Here is a 17,683-nt window from a genome sequence, read left to right on the forward strand (position 1 = left end):
ATAGACATGTTGATAAATGACTAGAAGTTGTTCTATTAATTATTGTGAGATGCTTCCGCTCGGCCGTGAACAGAAATACATGGAGACATATTGCAGACAACCAGACGGAGACTTTGTACAAAAGTCGTTTGATTGGGCACCTCTATCCCATTCGTGTTTCTACCGTGAAGCATTTGTATTAACATGGCTGTGTTTCGGTTTGAAGGGTGGGATATGGCAGTGAATTTACAGGATACAGAGGACTAACACCTGAGTACTCAGGAATGGCAACGCATGGGGGGTATCATAGGTGAAACAGTATACTCTGTTATGTCCATGGTACTGCTCAAGTTTATAGGCGACGGTTACCACTTTCCATCAGGTGCGCTATCAGCTTGTTTGCCATTTTAGGTTGTATAAAAAAACTCTTACTCTTGAAGAAGAACCTCATCAACCATCCACTGTAGATAGATAGATACTCTTTATTGTTTCCTCCAAAAGATTACAATAGTAAACTTATTATAAATATAAACAATCACAAGAAATAATCACAGTGAGAAAACAATGGGCGACCTTATCGCTAAGAGCGATCTCTTCCAGGCAACCTTTGGATGGAGAGGAGTAATTATAAACAGTTTGATCGGAGGCACAAGGAGACATTTTTAAATACGGAAATGTAATACATGTAATAATGTAAAATATTACATATGTAATACAAATATTAGGTATATTATATATATACATATATACTATACCTATCTAGAAATTTCTTGCTATTCCTACATTTTTTATTTTAACTACGACAATATCATTATTTACACAGCCGTTCCGCATATTTGTATTTTTGATTTATTCATCAGTGATAGGCAGAAATAATTTATTTGGTTGTCTGATAGAGATTGCTTAGCAATAAGACCGCCTTTTTGTATTACACTATGATTATTGATAATTACTCAGAGTTCTGTAATATTGGTGCAATAAAGTGTTAAATAAATAAACTTTACGTATAAAAATGTATAAAAATATAATATATATCACTTCCTTGCTTTTTGTTATTTATTTACGCGTAGATATAGCGGAAAAAGTTAGTATAAGTAGTGGCATTGTGTTATTATTTATAATCTATATTTAATCTGCTGTGTGGTTCCGGCATAGAATTGGCCACCCTTTCGTTTCCCGTGCGTGTCGTAAGAGGCGACTAAGGCGACTAAGGCAGCAGCGTCCCTCTTAAAACATCTCTAAAGTCAAACTGCGGTTGCCAATCCGCCTGCCAAACGTTGCAACTACTGTCAAAACTCCCCGAGGGAGGCTTATGTTCAGCAGTGGACAGTTAAAGCCTGATATGATGATGATTTCTAACAAGAAATGGATATAAATTGAATGGACAATTTATCAAAAAAAAAACTTTTTTAAATGTAATCGAAATGTAAGTTTATTTAAATAATACAATTATTTTCAGATTCGGTACATAAGTACAGAACGACCCCGTATCACGTATTACAATCGTCAATACTTCTCCTATGTAAATATATCGGCCAGACGGTTCAGCAGAAAGAACCCATTTTATTATGTGGATATCCATAGTAATAGTTTAATCTATATGGACGACAATGTTACAGTAAGTACCTTCCTTCCATTCCTGAGGACTCAGGTGTATTAGTAAGTATGTAGTAATTTAAGAGTGAATATCATAAAAAAAAATCGATTTCAATTGTAGCAAAATCAGTTATTTTGATTTAAAAACTGAACTGATTTTGATAAAATGTAAGTGTATATATATATATATATATATATATATATATATCGCTCATTGTTTCTTCACTGCGATTATTTCTTGTTATTGTTTATATTTATAATAAGTTTACTATTGTAATCTTTTGAAGGAAACAATAAAGAGTATCTTTCTATATTATTTTATATTATTATTATTATTTATATTATATATTATTTATAAAAATCCAAATCGGGTTACAACTGATGTAACTATGAGGTAACAAACATAAAAAAATTCAACCGAAGTGAGAACTTTCTTTAATTGAAGTCATTTAAAAATCCTGAGTCACGATGTTTGTTTATTCTGATTTCCGAAACCGCTGGACCGATTTTAATTACATTTTGTAAATGTGTATTTTTCGCTCCAATTTACGATATAGGATATTTTTTAACGTTCCCCAGATTTAAAAGAATATTTAAATAAAAATCCGAAACGATACGACATCATAATCTTCGAGAAAAGAGCATATTCCTTTTTAAAAGGCCGGCAGCACACCTGCAATGCCGTTGGTGTTGTGGGTAATCATTGGCGGCGGTAGTCACTGACCATCAGGTGAGCCGCATGCTCGTTTGCCCCCTGTATTGTAAAACCAAATTAGTCCAGCCGCTTTCGAGTTTTGTGTTTAGCAATACATATTTACTAGGGGGAGAAGGGGTTGTTAGTAATGGGGGTTACCAATCCCATTGCTAGCAATAAACTCTATCAGGTCGACCTCCTCGCGGTTCCCCCTAGAAACTATCTTGATTGGTTTATTGTTGAATTCGCCACGATGGGCTAACTGACCTGTTTTATCCTCATCTATCATCCCTCACTGGTGCTTCACCGGTGTATACCGATAGCGCGGGTGGGGTTACCATTCCATTATCGTCCATTAAAAAATACATATTTACTTATGTAGATTTCATAAATATTATAATAATTATAGTTAATTTTCTATACTGTGAGGTTGTTACAATTTCAGATGAACTTTTACTTCAGTCAAGATATAGGCAACGGACATTATCGGACATTATTCGAAATCCATCGAAAATGGTGCAACTTTATTTCCATGGACACGATAATTGGAACCGCCATGAGACAGGGCAAATACAAGGCGCCTTGCCCGCATCCACCGGTAAGGTATTGATTATGGACAAATTTGTTAGTCTTGTAGCTGGTCTCATCAAACGACCGGTGTGAACAACGCACAATACCGGGGGGAAAGAGATAGTTAGCAATGCAGTTTGAAAGCCCGATTGCTAGCAATATTCCTTATTATGTCGACCTCTACGTGGTTCCCCCTGGAAACCATCGTGAACAATTCTTGTTAAATTCGTTATGATGGGCTAACTGACCTGCTTCATCCTTTACCTATCATCCTTTACTGGTGCCCCGCCGGTGTATACCGATAGCGCGGGTGGGGTTACCACTCTATTCAGTTCAGTTAGCCCATCGTGACGAATTCAACGAGAATTGTTCACGATGGTTTCCACGTTGTCCCCTCTGGAAACCATCGTGCTGAATTTCAGGTATACTCATCACGATGAGCTAACTGACTTGCCTTTTCATTCTCACTTATCATCCCTCATTGGTGCCTCCACAGAGTATACCGGTTGCGCAGGCGGGTTTACCATTCCATTATTATCCATTAAAAAAACATCAATGGCAAGAATATTGACAGTTGGGTAAATTCAATGTCGCCACACTACTATTCGATATGTGACTTTTTAAAGCGTTGTAAATGCGGTTTCATTATAAAACTGTACCAAACGTTTCCTGTAGTCTATATGACCATATGAAATATTAAATTATTATTATTTCAGGGTGATTATCATATGTACAACATGAGCATACCAGTGGAGAATATACCTAGAAGTTTGCCGTATTTCAAAGGACGCATACATTGCAATATTAGTCATACGTTAGCGAATGAAGCGATACTGAGTGCGTTCATAGATGTGGAAATGAAAGATTTCAAATAACATTGATTTTTATAATGAAGTCCGATACCAAAATAAACAGTACAAAAAACATAGATGTATGAGATATTGTTAAAAAAATTAATCACAAGTTTCGAAAATAAAATAAAAGTATATATGTACATTACAAAAACATTATTATAAAATTTTTAATAATAATAACACACACATACGCGAACACACACGCACACAGACACACAAACACATACACGTATACACAACACACACATACACAGACACACATACACACGTACACACTACACTTACTTGGTGACGACCCGTAGGTAAGTGTAGCACTTGGTGCAAGTGTAGCACTAGCACCAAGTGCGTATACTACACTAGCGTATGTACCAACTAATGTTGAGAAAAAAGAATAGAAACTAATAATAATAATATAATTTATTCAGCTATAAAACATATAAATATTAATGACAACTTTATACATTAAAATAATAATTCTGTGGTAGCAGCTGAAAAAGTCCCCACTCAGCACTCAAGTCGATTGCTTGGGTACCTCTGTCCCATTCGTGTTTCAACCGTGAAGCAGTTGTGTTGGCATGACTGTGTTTCGGTTTGAAGGGTGGGATATGGCGTGAATTTACTGGGTACAGAGGAATAACACCTGAGTCCTCAGGAGTGGCAACGCATGGGAGGTATCATGGGCGAAACAGTATGCTCTGTTATGTCCATGGTACTGCTCATGTCTATAGGCAACGGTTACCACTTTCCATCAGGTGGGCCGTCAGCTTGTTTGCCATTCTAAGTTGCATAAAAAAAAGCTTAGTGCTCAGCGTGGTGCTGCAGCGCTGATTGTCAGTGGGGCCATCACTCAATAGGTAGCGCTCGAGAAATAGGATTAAATATTTAATATACTGTTAACTGGACCTTCTAGATGATATCAATATTATATATGAATATAATAATATATTATTTAATATATAACATATACGATACAATAAAGTATGATGAAGATGAATAATATACTTTTTATTAAGTATTTACTATAATTATTTGTGTATTTTTATGTGGATTTTAAGTGACGATATGGTCTAAAGTGTTACACACAATTTCAATGACTGTTCGCTCTAGGTTCACGCTTCTAAATCACTTTAACATGAAATCTGAGAGAGGTGGAAAAAGAAGCTGGTACAGAATTCTAAATGACTTTACATGATGATGGCTCGAGAGCTCATTTTTAGACCACATCGTCACTTATCACTCTACATCTACATCTACTCAGGCGAGATCGTGATCAATTGCGGGACCCTTTAATAGTAAATATTTTTTTTGCTAATATTACTGTAGTTTCGAAAAGTTATCTACTGGGATGAAATTACAAAAAATAATTAAAAATCTTATCAAATCTTTGTTAACATTATGTGTATTTATATATAATAAATGTATTATTATTAAAAGTAACGTAAGTACGTATTATATTTTTATATGATAATTACACACAGCCACTTAAGAATAAGGAGCACGATTTGATCCTGAAACTAGTCGAGCTTTCTTCATTTAATTAAACTTAAGTTAAACCGGTAGTTATAAAATGAATGTATTGTGTTTAAAATAACATGGTGATTGAATATTAAAAAGTTATTGCATGACCTACCATACCATTTTCACCCATCAACAAAAAAAAACCCTATTAGGTCGACCTCCACGCGGTTTCCCCTAGAAACCATCGTGGTTAATTCTAGTGGAATTCGTCACGATGGGCTAACTGACCTGCTTCCATCGTCATCCCTCACTGGTGGCCCGCCAACGTATACCGATAGCGCAGGCGGGGTTACCATTCCATTATCATTCACAAAAAAATACCAAGTACATACATGTATAACACATCTCTATATTTTAAAAATATTAGAATTTTATCGTGCCTCCGATCAAACTGTTTATAACTACTCCTCTCCACCCAAAGGTTGCCTGGAAGAGATCGCTTTAAGCGATAAGCTCGCCCATTGTTTTCTCATTGTGATTATTACTTGTAATTGTTTATATTTATAATGAGTTTACTATTGTAATCTTTTGAAGGAAACAAAGAGTATCTATCTTTAACATGCAAAATATATATAATAGTAATTTATATTATTATGATAACTAGATTGCACAGTCCAGGCGCAGTCGTGATGCCGCATCAAATTGCAGCCGTGCTCACCGGTAGCCTATTTTTGGTCGTGGAAATAAATGCACTAGAAGGATTTCAGTCGCCCTAAATTGCCCTGTTAACCTGATTACAGTAGCATGTCCTAATAAATATGTTTTGTTTATTTTATATATATATATATATATATATATATATATATATATATATATATATATATATATATATATATATATATATATATATATCCACATGCCAGTAGGCAGAGGGAGACTTTGTACAAAAATCGATTGCTTGGGTACCTCTGGTCGTGTTTCAACCGTGAAACAGCTGTGTTTGCATGGTTGTGTTTCGGTTTGAAGGGTAGGATATGGCGTGAATTTACTGGGTACACAGGAATAACACCTGAGTCCTCAGGAATGGCAACGCATGGGGGGTATCATGGGCGAAACAGTATACTCTGTTATGTCCATGGTACTGCTCATGTCTATAGGCGACGGTTACCACTTTCCATCAGGTGGGCCGTCAGCTTGTTTGCCATTCTAAGTTGTATAAAAAAAGTTACCACGTATGGCAGGCGAGTTTTGTGTATATTGTAAATAAACGAAGTACTGAATTTCATAAAACTATCTTTGGATAAATTGCGAAACGCTATTCGGAATTTTTTAAATATACGTCCATATAAATAACAAAGCGGCATCTAGTTTTAAGCTTGTAGAGTTCTTTTATACTATGAGTACCAGACAACTGATAGACATATTTTTTTTATAAATACATATATAAAGAAACATCATAATCGTATCAGCCCTTAACCGTCCATTGCTGAACATAAGTCTCCCACTTGGGGGATTTTGCCAGTAAAGTGGGGGAGTTTGCCGCTTGGCAGACGGATTGGCAATCGCTAGACTTTGGAGATGTTTTATAAGGGACGCTGCAGTCCATCCCTTGCCTTTCCTTAGTCGCTTTTTACGACACCCACGGGAAAGGAAGGGGTGGCCTATTCTATGCCGGGACCACACGGTGATAAAAAACATACAAATATAGAAAACACAGAATAATTCAAACTTATATATAAAAAAAATTAAATGAATTCTCATGAGTGCAAAGAGAAAGAAAATATGGATATAACATGAGTCTACACACATATAATACTATTATTTGATTTTAAATATGTTTTTTTTTTGTTGGGTGCAAATGGAATGGTAACCCCGCCTGCGCTAACGGGGTACGCTGGCGGAGCACCAGTGAAGGGTGATTGATCAGACTGAAAACAAGCCAGTTAGCCCATCATGATGAATTCATCAGGAATTAACCATGATAGTTTCCAGGGGGAACTGCGAGGAGGTCGACCTAGTTGGGTATATTGCTAGCAATGGGATTCTCAGTCTCCATTACTAACAATCTCTTTTTCCCCAATATGTTTTAATACCTACATTTACTTAGCGTTGCTAGTAAATACAGCAATGTCAGTAAGTCCACTCAGCCATAAAAATATATAATGAGTCCAGCTCATCTAGGATAAGTTTATGTTTGTGGGCTATAACAACTTTTCTACGTTATATGCAGCGAACTTCGCACCTGACCCAGATTTTTTTATTCCACTACCCAGAATGAAATTGCTCGTAGTGGGCGCTTTGTAATACTTTTATTTTACACGGAATTACTTTTTACTTTGTACTATCTACTGTGCTTGTGAGCTAGTTGCAAGGTAGTACAAATATTATATGAAAAAATAGTAGAAAATTGTATTGTTAGGTTTTTTTTTACTGGGTGATAATGGAATCATGGGCGAAAGAGTATACTCTGTTATGTCCATGGTACTGCTCATGTCTATAGGCGACGGTTACCACTTTCCATCAGGTGAGCAGTTAGCTTGTTTGCCATTCTCAGTTGTATAAAAAAGATTACTGGCCGTCCTAGTTTCGCACGGGTGTACAAATGAAGGAACTCAGATTAAATCTATCCATTCTGTATTTTTGAAAATCTCCCTACTGTCATCTGTCTCATATGCTCATTAGTTTTTTTATATGGTGTTTCTTTACATAATTCTTCACTTTTAAGTAAAATTTTTAAACATTTCCTTTCATACAAACTTTATGTTGATAATTCCAAGTTTATTATACAAACATTTATATAGATTTTGAATGACAAAAAAACAATTGGTTAAATTTCGTATCGGTTCTATCTTAATTTTGTTTAATGTAGCCTTTGTTAAATTACTGTAGTAACGTATTAATTATTACCTTTTGATACCCTTTAATTATTAATAGTTTAATTTCACATAAATAATATATTCCAATTGATAAATAGATAAATTCAATTACATTGTTTAGTTTACGCAATAACAACAAATTATAATGAGTAGGTATATATATTTTACATTATATATGTATCATATCTCTATATTAAGAAATAATAGAATTTCATAATGCCTCCGATTAAACTGTTTACAATATAATTACTCCTCTCCATCCAAAGGTTGCCTGGAAGATATCGATTTTAGCGATAAGGCCACCCATTGTTTTCTCACTGTGATTATTTCTTGTAATTGTTTATATTTATAATAACTTTACTATTGTAATCTTTTGGAGGAAACAATAAAGATTATCTATCTATATTATTATTTTTTATCAGTTTGTGATAAAAAAACGATTTCCTTCTCCAACGATATCCACTTCAATCAAGTATGGTTTGACGCCACTTTGCTCCTGCCACTTCCTTCAAGTAGTCTTCCCGTCTAGTTTTTTGTCTCTCTCTCTATTTCTTTTACCGTTGCATGGATACCATTTGGTTATTCTTTAGTCTACTTTTCATTTTTGCTCCTCATCAAATGTTCAGTACAACGCCATTTTTCTTTCTTGCATATTCTGTGACATCTTTCACATTGATTTTTCTTTTAATGCTTGCAAATTAATTTTGTCCTGTAATTGTAATTGTCACATATTTTTCATCACATCTGCCCATTTCTTTCATACGCTTTCTGTTTTTACCTAATGGTTAGTTGGTAGAGAATGCAATATTGTATTAAGTTCGCCATTTGTACAAAGTTTTATTGTGCAATAAAGAAAAAAAAAAAAGTGTAATTAGGTAAATAACTGGCAAAAATTAGTTTAAATATAATATTGTACATTGGCCATATTATTTTCAACCTGGCGTTGTCATCATAATGCAGATTACATATATCGTGTGTAGACATGTAACCTCTATTGTCTAGCTTTCCCTAAACATGTAAACTTGATGGATATCAGACATCATAATGGCGAAGCCGAGATAGAGTAACGTGAAGGGATATTGGGCTGACATATCTACAGATGTATGTACAGGATATCCGTAGGGAGTTCATTCTAGTGTGTACGATGCATCAAAATTGGCAGTACGATACGAGATGGCCCGTCGTCTGTAATGTCGCTGTGAAATATTGTTATACATCTTGATATTAGTAGTATCAGCTTGTATTTTGAATGCAGTAAGTATTATGAAGGTAGTAGGATCGATTCTAATGGGTCATTTTTTTAAACTTCCAAGTGTTTGCATGGCTGTGTTTCAGTTTGAAGAAGATTTTGTACAAAAGTCGTTTGCTTAGATACCTCTGTCCCATTCGTGTTTCAACCGTGAAGCAGTTGTGTCTGCATGACTGTGTTTCGGTTTTAAGAGAATATGGCAGTGAATTTACTGGGTACAGAGGAATCCATATCCCACACTTCAAACCGAAACACAGCCATGCAAACACATCATATAAGAAATAACCTAAGATTCACAATCTCTAATAAAAATTATAGTTAAAAAAACCCAATTTAAATAAAAAAATGTTACTAAAGTAAGATAAGGCACTTTAAAATTACATGTTTAGTATAAATATATTGAACATTTGAATTGAATGAGTCATTTTGATTACATTTTCCTTGTATTTACAAATGATCCGTTAGGTTCAGGTATTAAGCATTTAATAAAAACTGTATAGTTTATTATTATTTTTTTTTTTAACAAAATTCACATTTCAAAAGGTCATCATCATCATCACAAGGAGAGGAGATGGAAAACTAATCTCCGTTAGAAGCAAGACAGGGGTTTAGGGCCACAGTGACAGAAATGTATATTTGAAATCCGCGATCCCAGTGTTTTATTTTTCAGTGATAAATAAAATAATACGATTAACTAAAAAAACATAATTTTAAAATTAAAATAATTAATTCTTTGTTATTGAAAAATGTGTTGTGAAATTAATATTTCACCATTTCAAATAACGTTTGGAGAATTCGTGCGACCCATCACAATACCGCCTTCGACTTGAATTTGGGTCGCGACCTGAGCTTAAGAAACGCTGATTATGATATATTTACAGTTAGTCGGCGAACGCTTGATTGTGGTCTATGGACTTTAAGATCAAATCTCAACCTAAATTTCTGAATTTTCAAATTCATTACTATGGATATTTTTAAAATCATTGTTACTCGATTCCAAAAGTACATAAAGTCCTAGTCATATGAGATATGATTTACTGGGTACAGAGGAATAACACCTGAGTCCTCGGGAATGGCAACGCATGGGGGGTATCATGGGCGAAACAGTATACTCTGTTATGTCCATGGTACTGCTCATGTCTATAGGCGACGGTTACCACTTTCCATCAAGTGGGCCGTCAGCTTGTTTGCTATTCTAAGTTGTATAAAAAAAATACTTCAGAGGTTTTCATACTAAGGGCAGGTAAGGTATATTTTTTTTATAACAGGGGCAAACGAGCATGCAGCTCACTTGATGGTAAGTGGCTACCGCCGCCCATGATCATCCACAACACCAACAGTATTACAGGTGTGCTGCCGGTCTTTTAAAAAGGAATATGCTCTTTTTTTGAAGGTTATGATGTCATATCGGTTCGGAAATACTGCTGCTGGAACTTAATTCCAAATAGTGGTTGTGCGTGGAAGAAAGCGCCTTGAAAAACGCACGGTGGAAGACCGCCACTTGTCCAGATAGTTGGGATGAAACTTTAGTTTATGGCGGTTTGTACGGTGGGGTACTAAGGATTTGCCTGATTTTTATTGATTTTATATGCATACCTACTTTTCTAGAGACGAATTGTAATAAATGGTTTAATCGATTTTTCAGTATTATCAAAAACGATTAATAATGAACTATTGCTACTAATTACGTGACAGTGGTGCCCTCTAGTGCCAAAACTTTTTAGGTCGCCTACAATGTTTGTATTAATAATGTATATTCAGAATTACCGAAAATATCTCGTAACGCACGCAAAAAAAAAAAAAATTAAGAAAGCCCGCATTTTCGAAGTCATATTTTAAGCGTGTACTATTTCATTATAATTTAGTGGGAAATGTATCCATTATAATTATTGTATATTTTTAAAGATCATAGACACAATATACGGGATTATTCAAATTCTATCCATTAATTAGTGCATATTAAACGGGATAAAACTCAAAATTAGAGAGGAGTTTTCGTCAATTAATTAAACAAGAGAAGGGCTCGTCCTAAATAATATAAAGATCATTAGGGCCGAGTGCAGTCGAAGCGTCATTATCTTCTGTCGATGGTGTGGTTCCACTGACAGCGGACTGAATTTTAGTACAGCTATCAGTAGGGTATCATGGGCGTTATAAAGTATTATTTTTTAGTATTATATTTGGCTGTGGCCCCTTAATACAAGTTATTATATTAACCTATATAGGAGCCCAGTTCTAAAACCACATCTACTGTACCCTTATAAAACTATAATATTAATATTAGTTGAGAAACTACAGTTACATTTTTTACGCATAAATCTCATTTCATTTTATGACCATGGTGTTGTCACGTTTAGGTATAGGTGATGATATTATATAAAAAGATTCTAGTAGCAATATATAAATAAAAAACTAGAGCTTTTATGAAGATTTTTAGCAAGATTTTTGCTTTGTACAATAATCAACATTTTCTAGTTTAACATAATTAAAGTTCTTTAGGTACAAAGTACGATAGGTGAGAACCAACAACATTGACATTAGAACAATAATTGGAACAATACGGAGACTTATCTACATACTGACGAACAGATACATGACATTTCTAAACCTCGCAATTGACATATCATGACAATAACAATAACAAACAATGTATGTTGACATAGATAATAAATTTTCACTAGATAAACATTTCAAAGACTAAACCATATTTTAACAGATTCTTCCAATAAATCAGAGGATATATATTGGATCTTCATTGTGTATTAACATACAAATGAACTTACTCATATAATATATAGACTAACCCCTCGTATTCATAAAAACGTCAAACGTCTCAAAAACCCGCTTTAACTATTGAAGTGTTTTGTCTTTTTCGTGTGTGCTAAATTTTCAATTTGAATGACAGTGACAAAAAAATTTTATAGCTAAAATAGATTTTAAGTAGGTTATAGAACCAGAAAGTAATAGTGTTTGAGAAACTAATCAATTTTCTGCAAGGAACTTATCATACATATCTTAAGAGAATATAAAAATATTGTGTAATTAACATATACGACGAAATCTTCTCAATACGAAAGTTTTTTAAAAAAATAAAACCTTCAAGAAACGAGTATATTTCATTTCAAAAGACTGGCAGCATATCTGCAGTTCCTCTAGTGTTGCGGGTGCTCATGGGCAGCGGTAGTCACTTACTATCAGGTGAGTTACATCTTATTTGTCTACTGTGTAATATATATATATATATATATATATATATATATATATATATATATATATATATATATATATATATATAAAATCGCTGTTTGTTGTACCACACCTTTAATACAAACGGATATTCCTTTTATTTTAAGCGAAGCAATTAGATGGAGGCCTCTTCAAAGGGTAGGTGGAAAGCGCAGAAAGAAAATAAAATATTCTATACTTGATACAAAGAGATAATTATTTAACAGTACAATCACGAAGTGTGACTCGTTATGTTTGAGTATTCAGATTTAATAACCACTAATACATTTCGCCTTATGATCCCCGGCATAGAATGGACCATCCTTTCCTTTCCTGTGGGTATCGTAGGAGACGACTAAGGGAGGGCCAGGAATGGGCAGTAGTGTTCCTTTTAAACATATCTAAAATCCTAGCTGCGGTTGCTAATCCGCCTGCTAGCGTAGCAACTTCTGACAAACTTTACCTTATAGGAAAGGCTTATGTCCAGCAGTGGACAGTTAACGGTTGAAATAAATATATTTCGCTTTATAATCTCGGTCTAGAAGGGGCCACCCTTCCTTTCCCGTGAGTATCGAAAGAGGCGACTAAGGAAACTTAATAGTCGAGTGATGTTTATCAGCGCCTTTTTTAGAAGATTACGAAAACCTAACTGCGGTTGTTAAGCTGCTTGCCAAGCATGGCAACTACTGGCAAAACTCCCTAATAGGAGGAGGCCTATGTTCGGCAGTGGACAGTTAACGGCTGATATGAATTGTTTTACTAATAACGGAGTTATGCGGTAACAACCATAAAAAAGTAGGTTAACCGGTGGTTAAAGAGTTTTTTATGGTTGTTGTTGTCCATAAGTCATCACCAGTGATGATGAAGCGCAACATGATCCTACACGATTGCCCGTATGCAAAAGTTTCAAGTTACTCAGCGGGCTATGGAGAGGGCTATTTTTTTTTGATGGGTGAAAATGGTATGGTAACCCCGCCTGCGCTAACGGGATACGCTGGCGAAGCACCAGTGAAGGGTGATAGGTGAAAATGAAAACAGGCCAGTTAGTCCATCATGATGAATTAATCAGGAGTTAACCATGATAGTTTCCAGGGAGAACCGCGAGGAGGTCGACCTGGTTGGGTATATTGTCTCAGTCTCCATTACTAACAATCCCTTTCTCTCCCAGATAAAGAGGGCTATTCTCGAAATCTCTTTGCGTGATAGAATCCGAAACGAGGATATCCACAAAAGAATCAAAATAACCAACATAGCCCGAAGGATAAGCAAGCTGAAGTGGCAATGGGCTGGTCACATAGCTCGAAGAACCGACAACCGATGGGGAAGAAAGGTTCTTGAGTACCACTAGATAGAGTGACGACCTGAAATGCATTGCAGGGAGTCAGTGGTTGCAGGTGGCTAAGGACCGTTCTTTATGGCAGTCTATGGGAGAGGCTTATGTCCAGCAGTGGACGGATAATGGCTGAAACGATGATGATGAATGAACCATAAAAAAATACAACCGAATTGAGTATCTCCTTTTTTGAAGTCGGTTGAAAAGTACGACAGTTCGTTGACTTTTGAAAGAGGCGAAACAATTTAAAACCATATCCCGCTTTCGAATACGTGAAACTCCATCGCCGCTGCTTCCTCTAATATGCTAATCGGTTTACAAGCGGTACTTACGAGTTGGAGCTACTTAACCGATTGCGTATTATAAGATTTATTCGAAGTTTCAGTAAGTACCTACGCAATGCGCGGGAAACTTCTTACTCACCGTATTTGTGTATGAAAGTTTGAAGTACTTTTAGATATTTTCTTACTTCGAATTCGAGTTGATGTCAAGACGGTGAATTATTTTTTGTTCTCGTGTATTTTTTAAGATTTTAAAGATGGAACGTAAAGAATAATCGAAGATGGAGAGGGAAACATTTTTATGGAAATTTGAACCTTAGGGTTGCTTATTTTAGGTATTAATTAATTTTCTATCAATGCCCAAGGTTATATTTTCAATAATCGACTTAGAAAGGAGGCGGTTCTCCATTCGTTAGTATTTTTTTTTTATGTTTGTACCTCAGAATTCCGTCAATTGTAAATCGTTTTGGAACGTAATTGTTTTAACTGAAATATATACTCACAGATTGGTTTCGTAAAAATTTTAACAAAATCAGTTCACTAGTTTGATTTTTAAATTAAAATAACTGAGGGCCTACCATGAAATGTTTTCCGAAATATCAGAGCCAAACGAAACACAAATTTAATGTTAAAATTACATAAGACATGCCGTTTGGAAATATCAAAAATGTTAAAATATTGTTCCTTTGGACTTTTATGATAGGATGTATGACGAACGAAATGTTAAACTTTATTTATTGGTCCGATTTTGATATAAACAAAAACACGAAATTAAGCCCGAAATTTCGGAATTTCATTTCATGGTAGACCCGCTGGTTCTGCTACTATTGGAGTGTGTTTTCTTTTGCAATAAAATCTACTTATTTTCACAATTTGAAATTGCATAACAAGAAGAGGGATGCTGCTGCCCAACCCTCGCCCTTCCTTAGTCGCCTCTTACGACACCTACAGGAAAGGAAGGGATGGGATGGCCTATTCTATACCGGGACTACACGGACATGTTGTACCTTACCTTGAAATTTTACTACCATATTGCACTTTTCGAGCCGAACAGCCATGCAAATGAAAGTTTTATCACGGCAGAGACACGGGTGGGATAGAGGTACCCATGCAGGCGACTTTGTCTCGACGATTGTCTCTTTCATATTTTGCATATAAGAGCTTATTAAAACGCTGCATGCGATCAGCTGTTTCAATATCCCACCTGAATGGCGTTGCTGTATCGATCTGCACCACATTACAGAGGGCACTCATGTGACAAATTGGCTACGTCCAAGTTGCCCACATCAGTGCCTTTAGCGTAGGGTTGTCAATGAATCCTTATTAACTAACCTTTGTCCGTAACTTATTATGCGTGGATTTTGGAATTAGGTAATTATTTCTAGATATAAATATAATACGTATACTTAATGTTTTATGTTAGATCTTTAGAAATTGAATTCTGAAAATTGCATCCAATTTGGTGCAGATGTTTTGGCATGATACCGGAACTAAGATACAGAGGGAGACTTTGTACAAAAGTCGTTTGCTTGGACACGTCTTACCCATTCGTGTTTTAACCGTGAAGTAGTTGTGTTTGCATGGCTGTGTTTCGGTTTGAAGGGTGGGATATGGCGTGAATTTACAGGGTACAGAGGAATAACACCTGAGTCCTCAGGAATGGCAACGCATGGGGAGTATTATGGGCGCACTAGTATACTCTGTTATGTTTATGCTACTGCTCATGTCTATAGGCGACGGTTACCATTTTCGATCAGGCGGGCCGTTAGCTTATTTGCCATTATAAGTTGCATAAAAAAAAGATGGAGAGACAAAGAGTTAAAAAATATATATATATTTTTTTTTATTCGTTCTCATTATTTATTTATTTAGGTTTATCAACAATTATTTCCATAAGATAGTGTAAGTATTTATACAATCATGGAGTTCAGAACTAAGTGTAATATAAACTTTATAGGCAAACGTAGTATATATTATTGCTAACAATTAGCAGGAAAGAAACAAAAAATTATACAGCATACAACTAGAATTATAATATTATAAAGAGGAAAAATATCTTTGTAACTAATTATGGACATTTTTGAAACCATTTGGATTGTCAAGATTATCTCCAACTGTAATTTCTCAACAGTTCTTCTCTGATCTCGTATCAATTTTCCAGAAGTATATATATATATATATATATATATATATATATATATATATATATATATATAGTCTAGTTACAATTGTATAATATCTATTAGTAAGATAGTAAGAATATAAAATAAATTAAGCGTGTGGTCCCAGCATAGAATAGGCCACCCCTTCCTATCCCATGGGTGTTGTAAGAGGCGACTAAGGGAGGTTGAGGTATGGGCAGCAGAGTCCCTCTTAAAACATCTCTAAAAGCCTAACTGCGGTTGCCAACCCGCTTGCCAAACATGGCAAAACTTTCCTTATGTGGAAGGCTTATGTCCAACTGTGGACAGTTAACGAAATAATAATAATAATATTAAAATTTATAGCGCTACTAAGTGACAACCCTACGTTATTTATATCAAAGACTAGTATCCGCGGTCTATAAAAAGATTAGAAGTGAGTTAGATTGATAAACTGATAGAACAGTGAGTAAATCCTTCGTGAATACATAAAACAACAGTGTTAGAATATCCAACTACATAAAGAATGCACTTACATATAATATACTAGCTTTTACCCACGAATTGCTTATGTTTTTCCATCCAAATGTAATATCATCATCATCATCATATCAGCCTGTAACTGTCCACTGCTGAACATAAGCTTCCCTCTTGGGAGGTTTGCCAGTAGTTGCCACGCTCGGCAGGCGGATTGGCAACCGCAGTTAGGCTTTAGATATGTTTTTAGAAGGACGTTGTTGATTATCCCTGGCCTTTCCTTAGTCGCCTCTTACGACACCCACGGGAAAGGAAGGGGTGGGTTTCTATACCGGGACCACATGGTTACCATATTTACCTTATTGATATGAATTTAAATTGCAATTGGAAAAAAAAATAAAAAAAAAATATTATTAGTATAATAACCTTAATGCCCTCAATTTATATTGTAATTGGGAATAAAAAAAAAATATTAGGTATACGAAATACAAACCGACGCTGCTCTAGAACGGAGCAGCGTGCAGCGTGCTAGTGACGTGTGACGTCACCCGCGATTTTCTTTTGTTCAGCCGTAATGCGATGTGACGTCACGGAAAGGGGATATAGGGGATATGTTGCATTGAATGCTCTTTATTTTTAGGTTTAATATCTTAAATGGACGAGGGGAATGGAAGAAATGGAACATTTCCGGTTAACGAAACGGAAGGACTATTTTTTTTTATCTTTGAAATTCGTATTTTGCGAATAATTTTTTTTTATTTGTTTATTGTCTATTACAAAAAAGGGCAGGTCAAAGGCCTCACTTAACTTTTTTTGTTTGTACATTTTGTATTTTGGCATAAATAGTAGATAAGTACAGAGAGAAAGGTAGATGGCGCTATTCAGACATAGTAAATACAAAAAAGTAACCTAATAAAATGCATATTATTCTAAATATCATTTATATAAAA

The sequence above is a fragment of the Galleria mellonella genome, unplaced genomic scaffold, assembly GCF_026898425.1.
Source record: "Galleria mellonella isolate WM207_F2 unplaced genomic scaffold, CSIRO_AGI_GalMel_v1 utg213, whole genome shotgun sequence".
Lineage (NCBI taxonomy): Eukaryota > Metazoa > Arthropoda > Insecta > Lepidoptera > Pyralidae > Galleria > Galleria mellonella.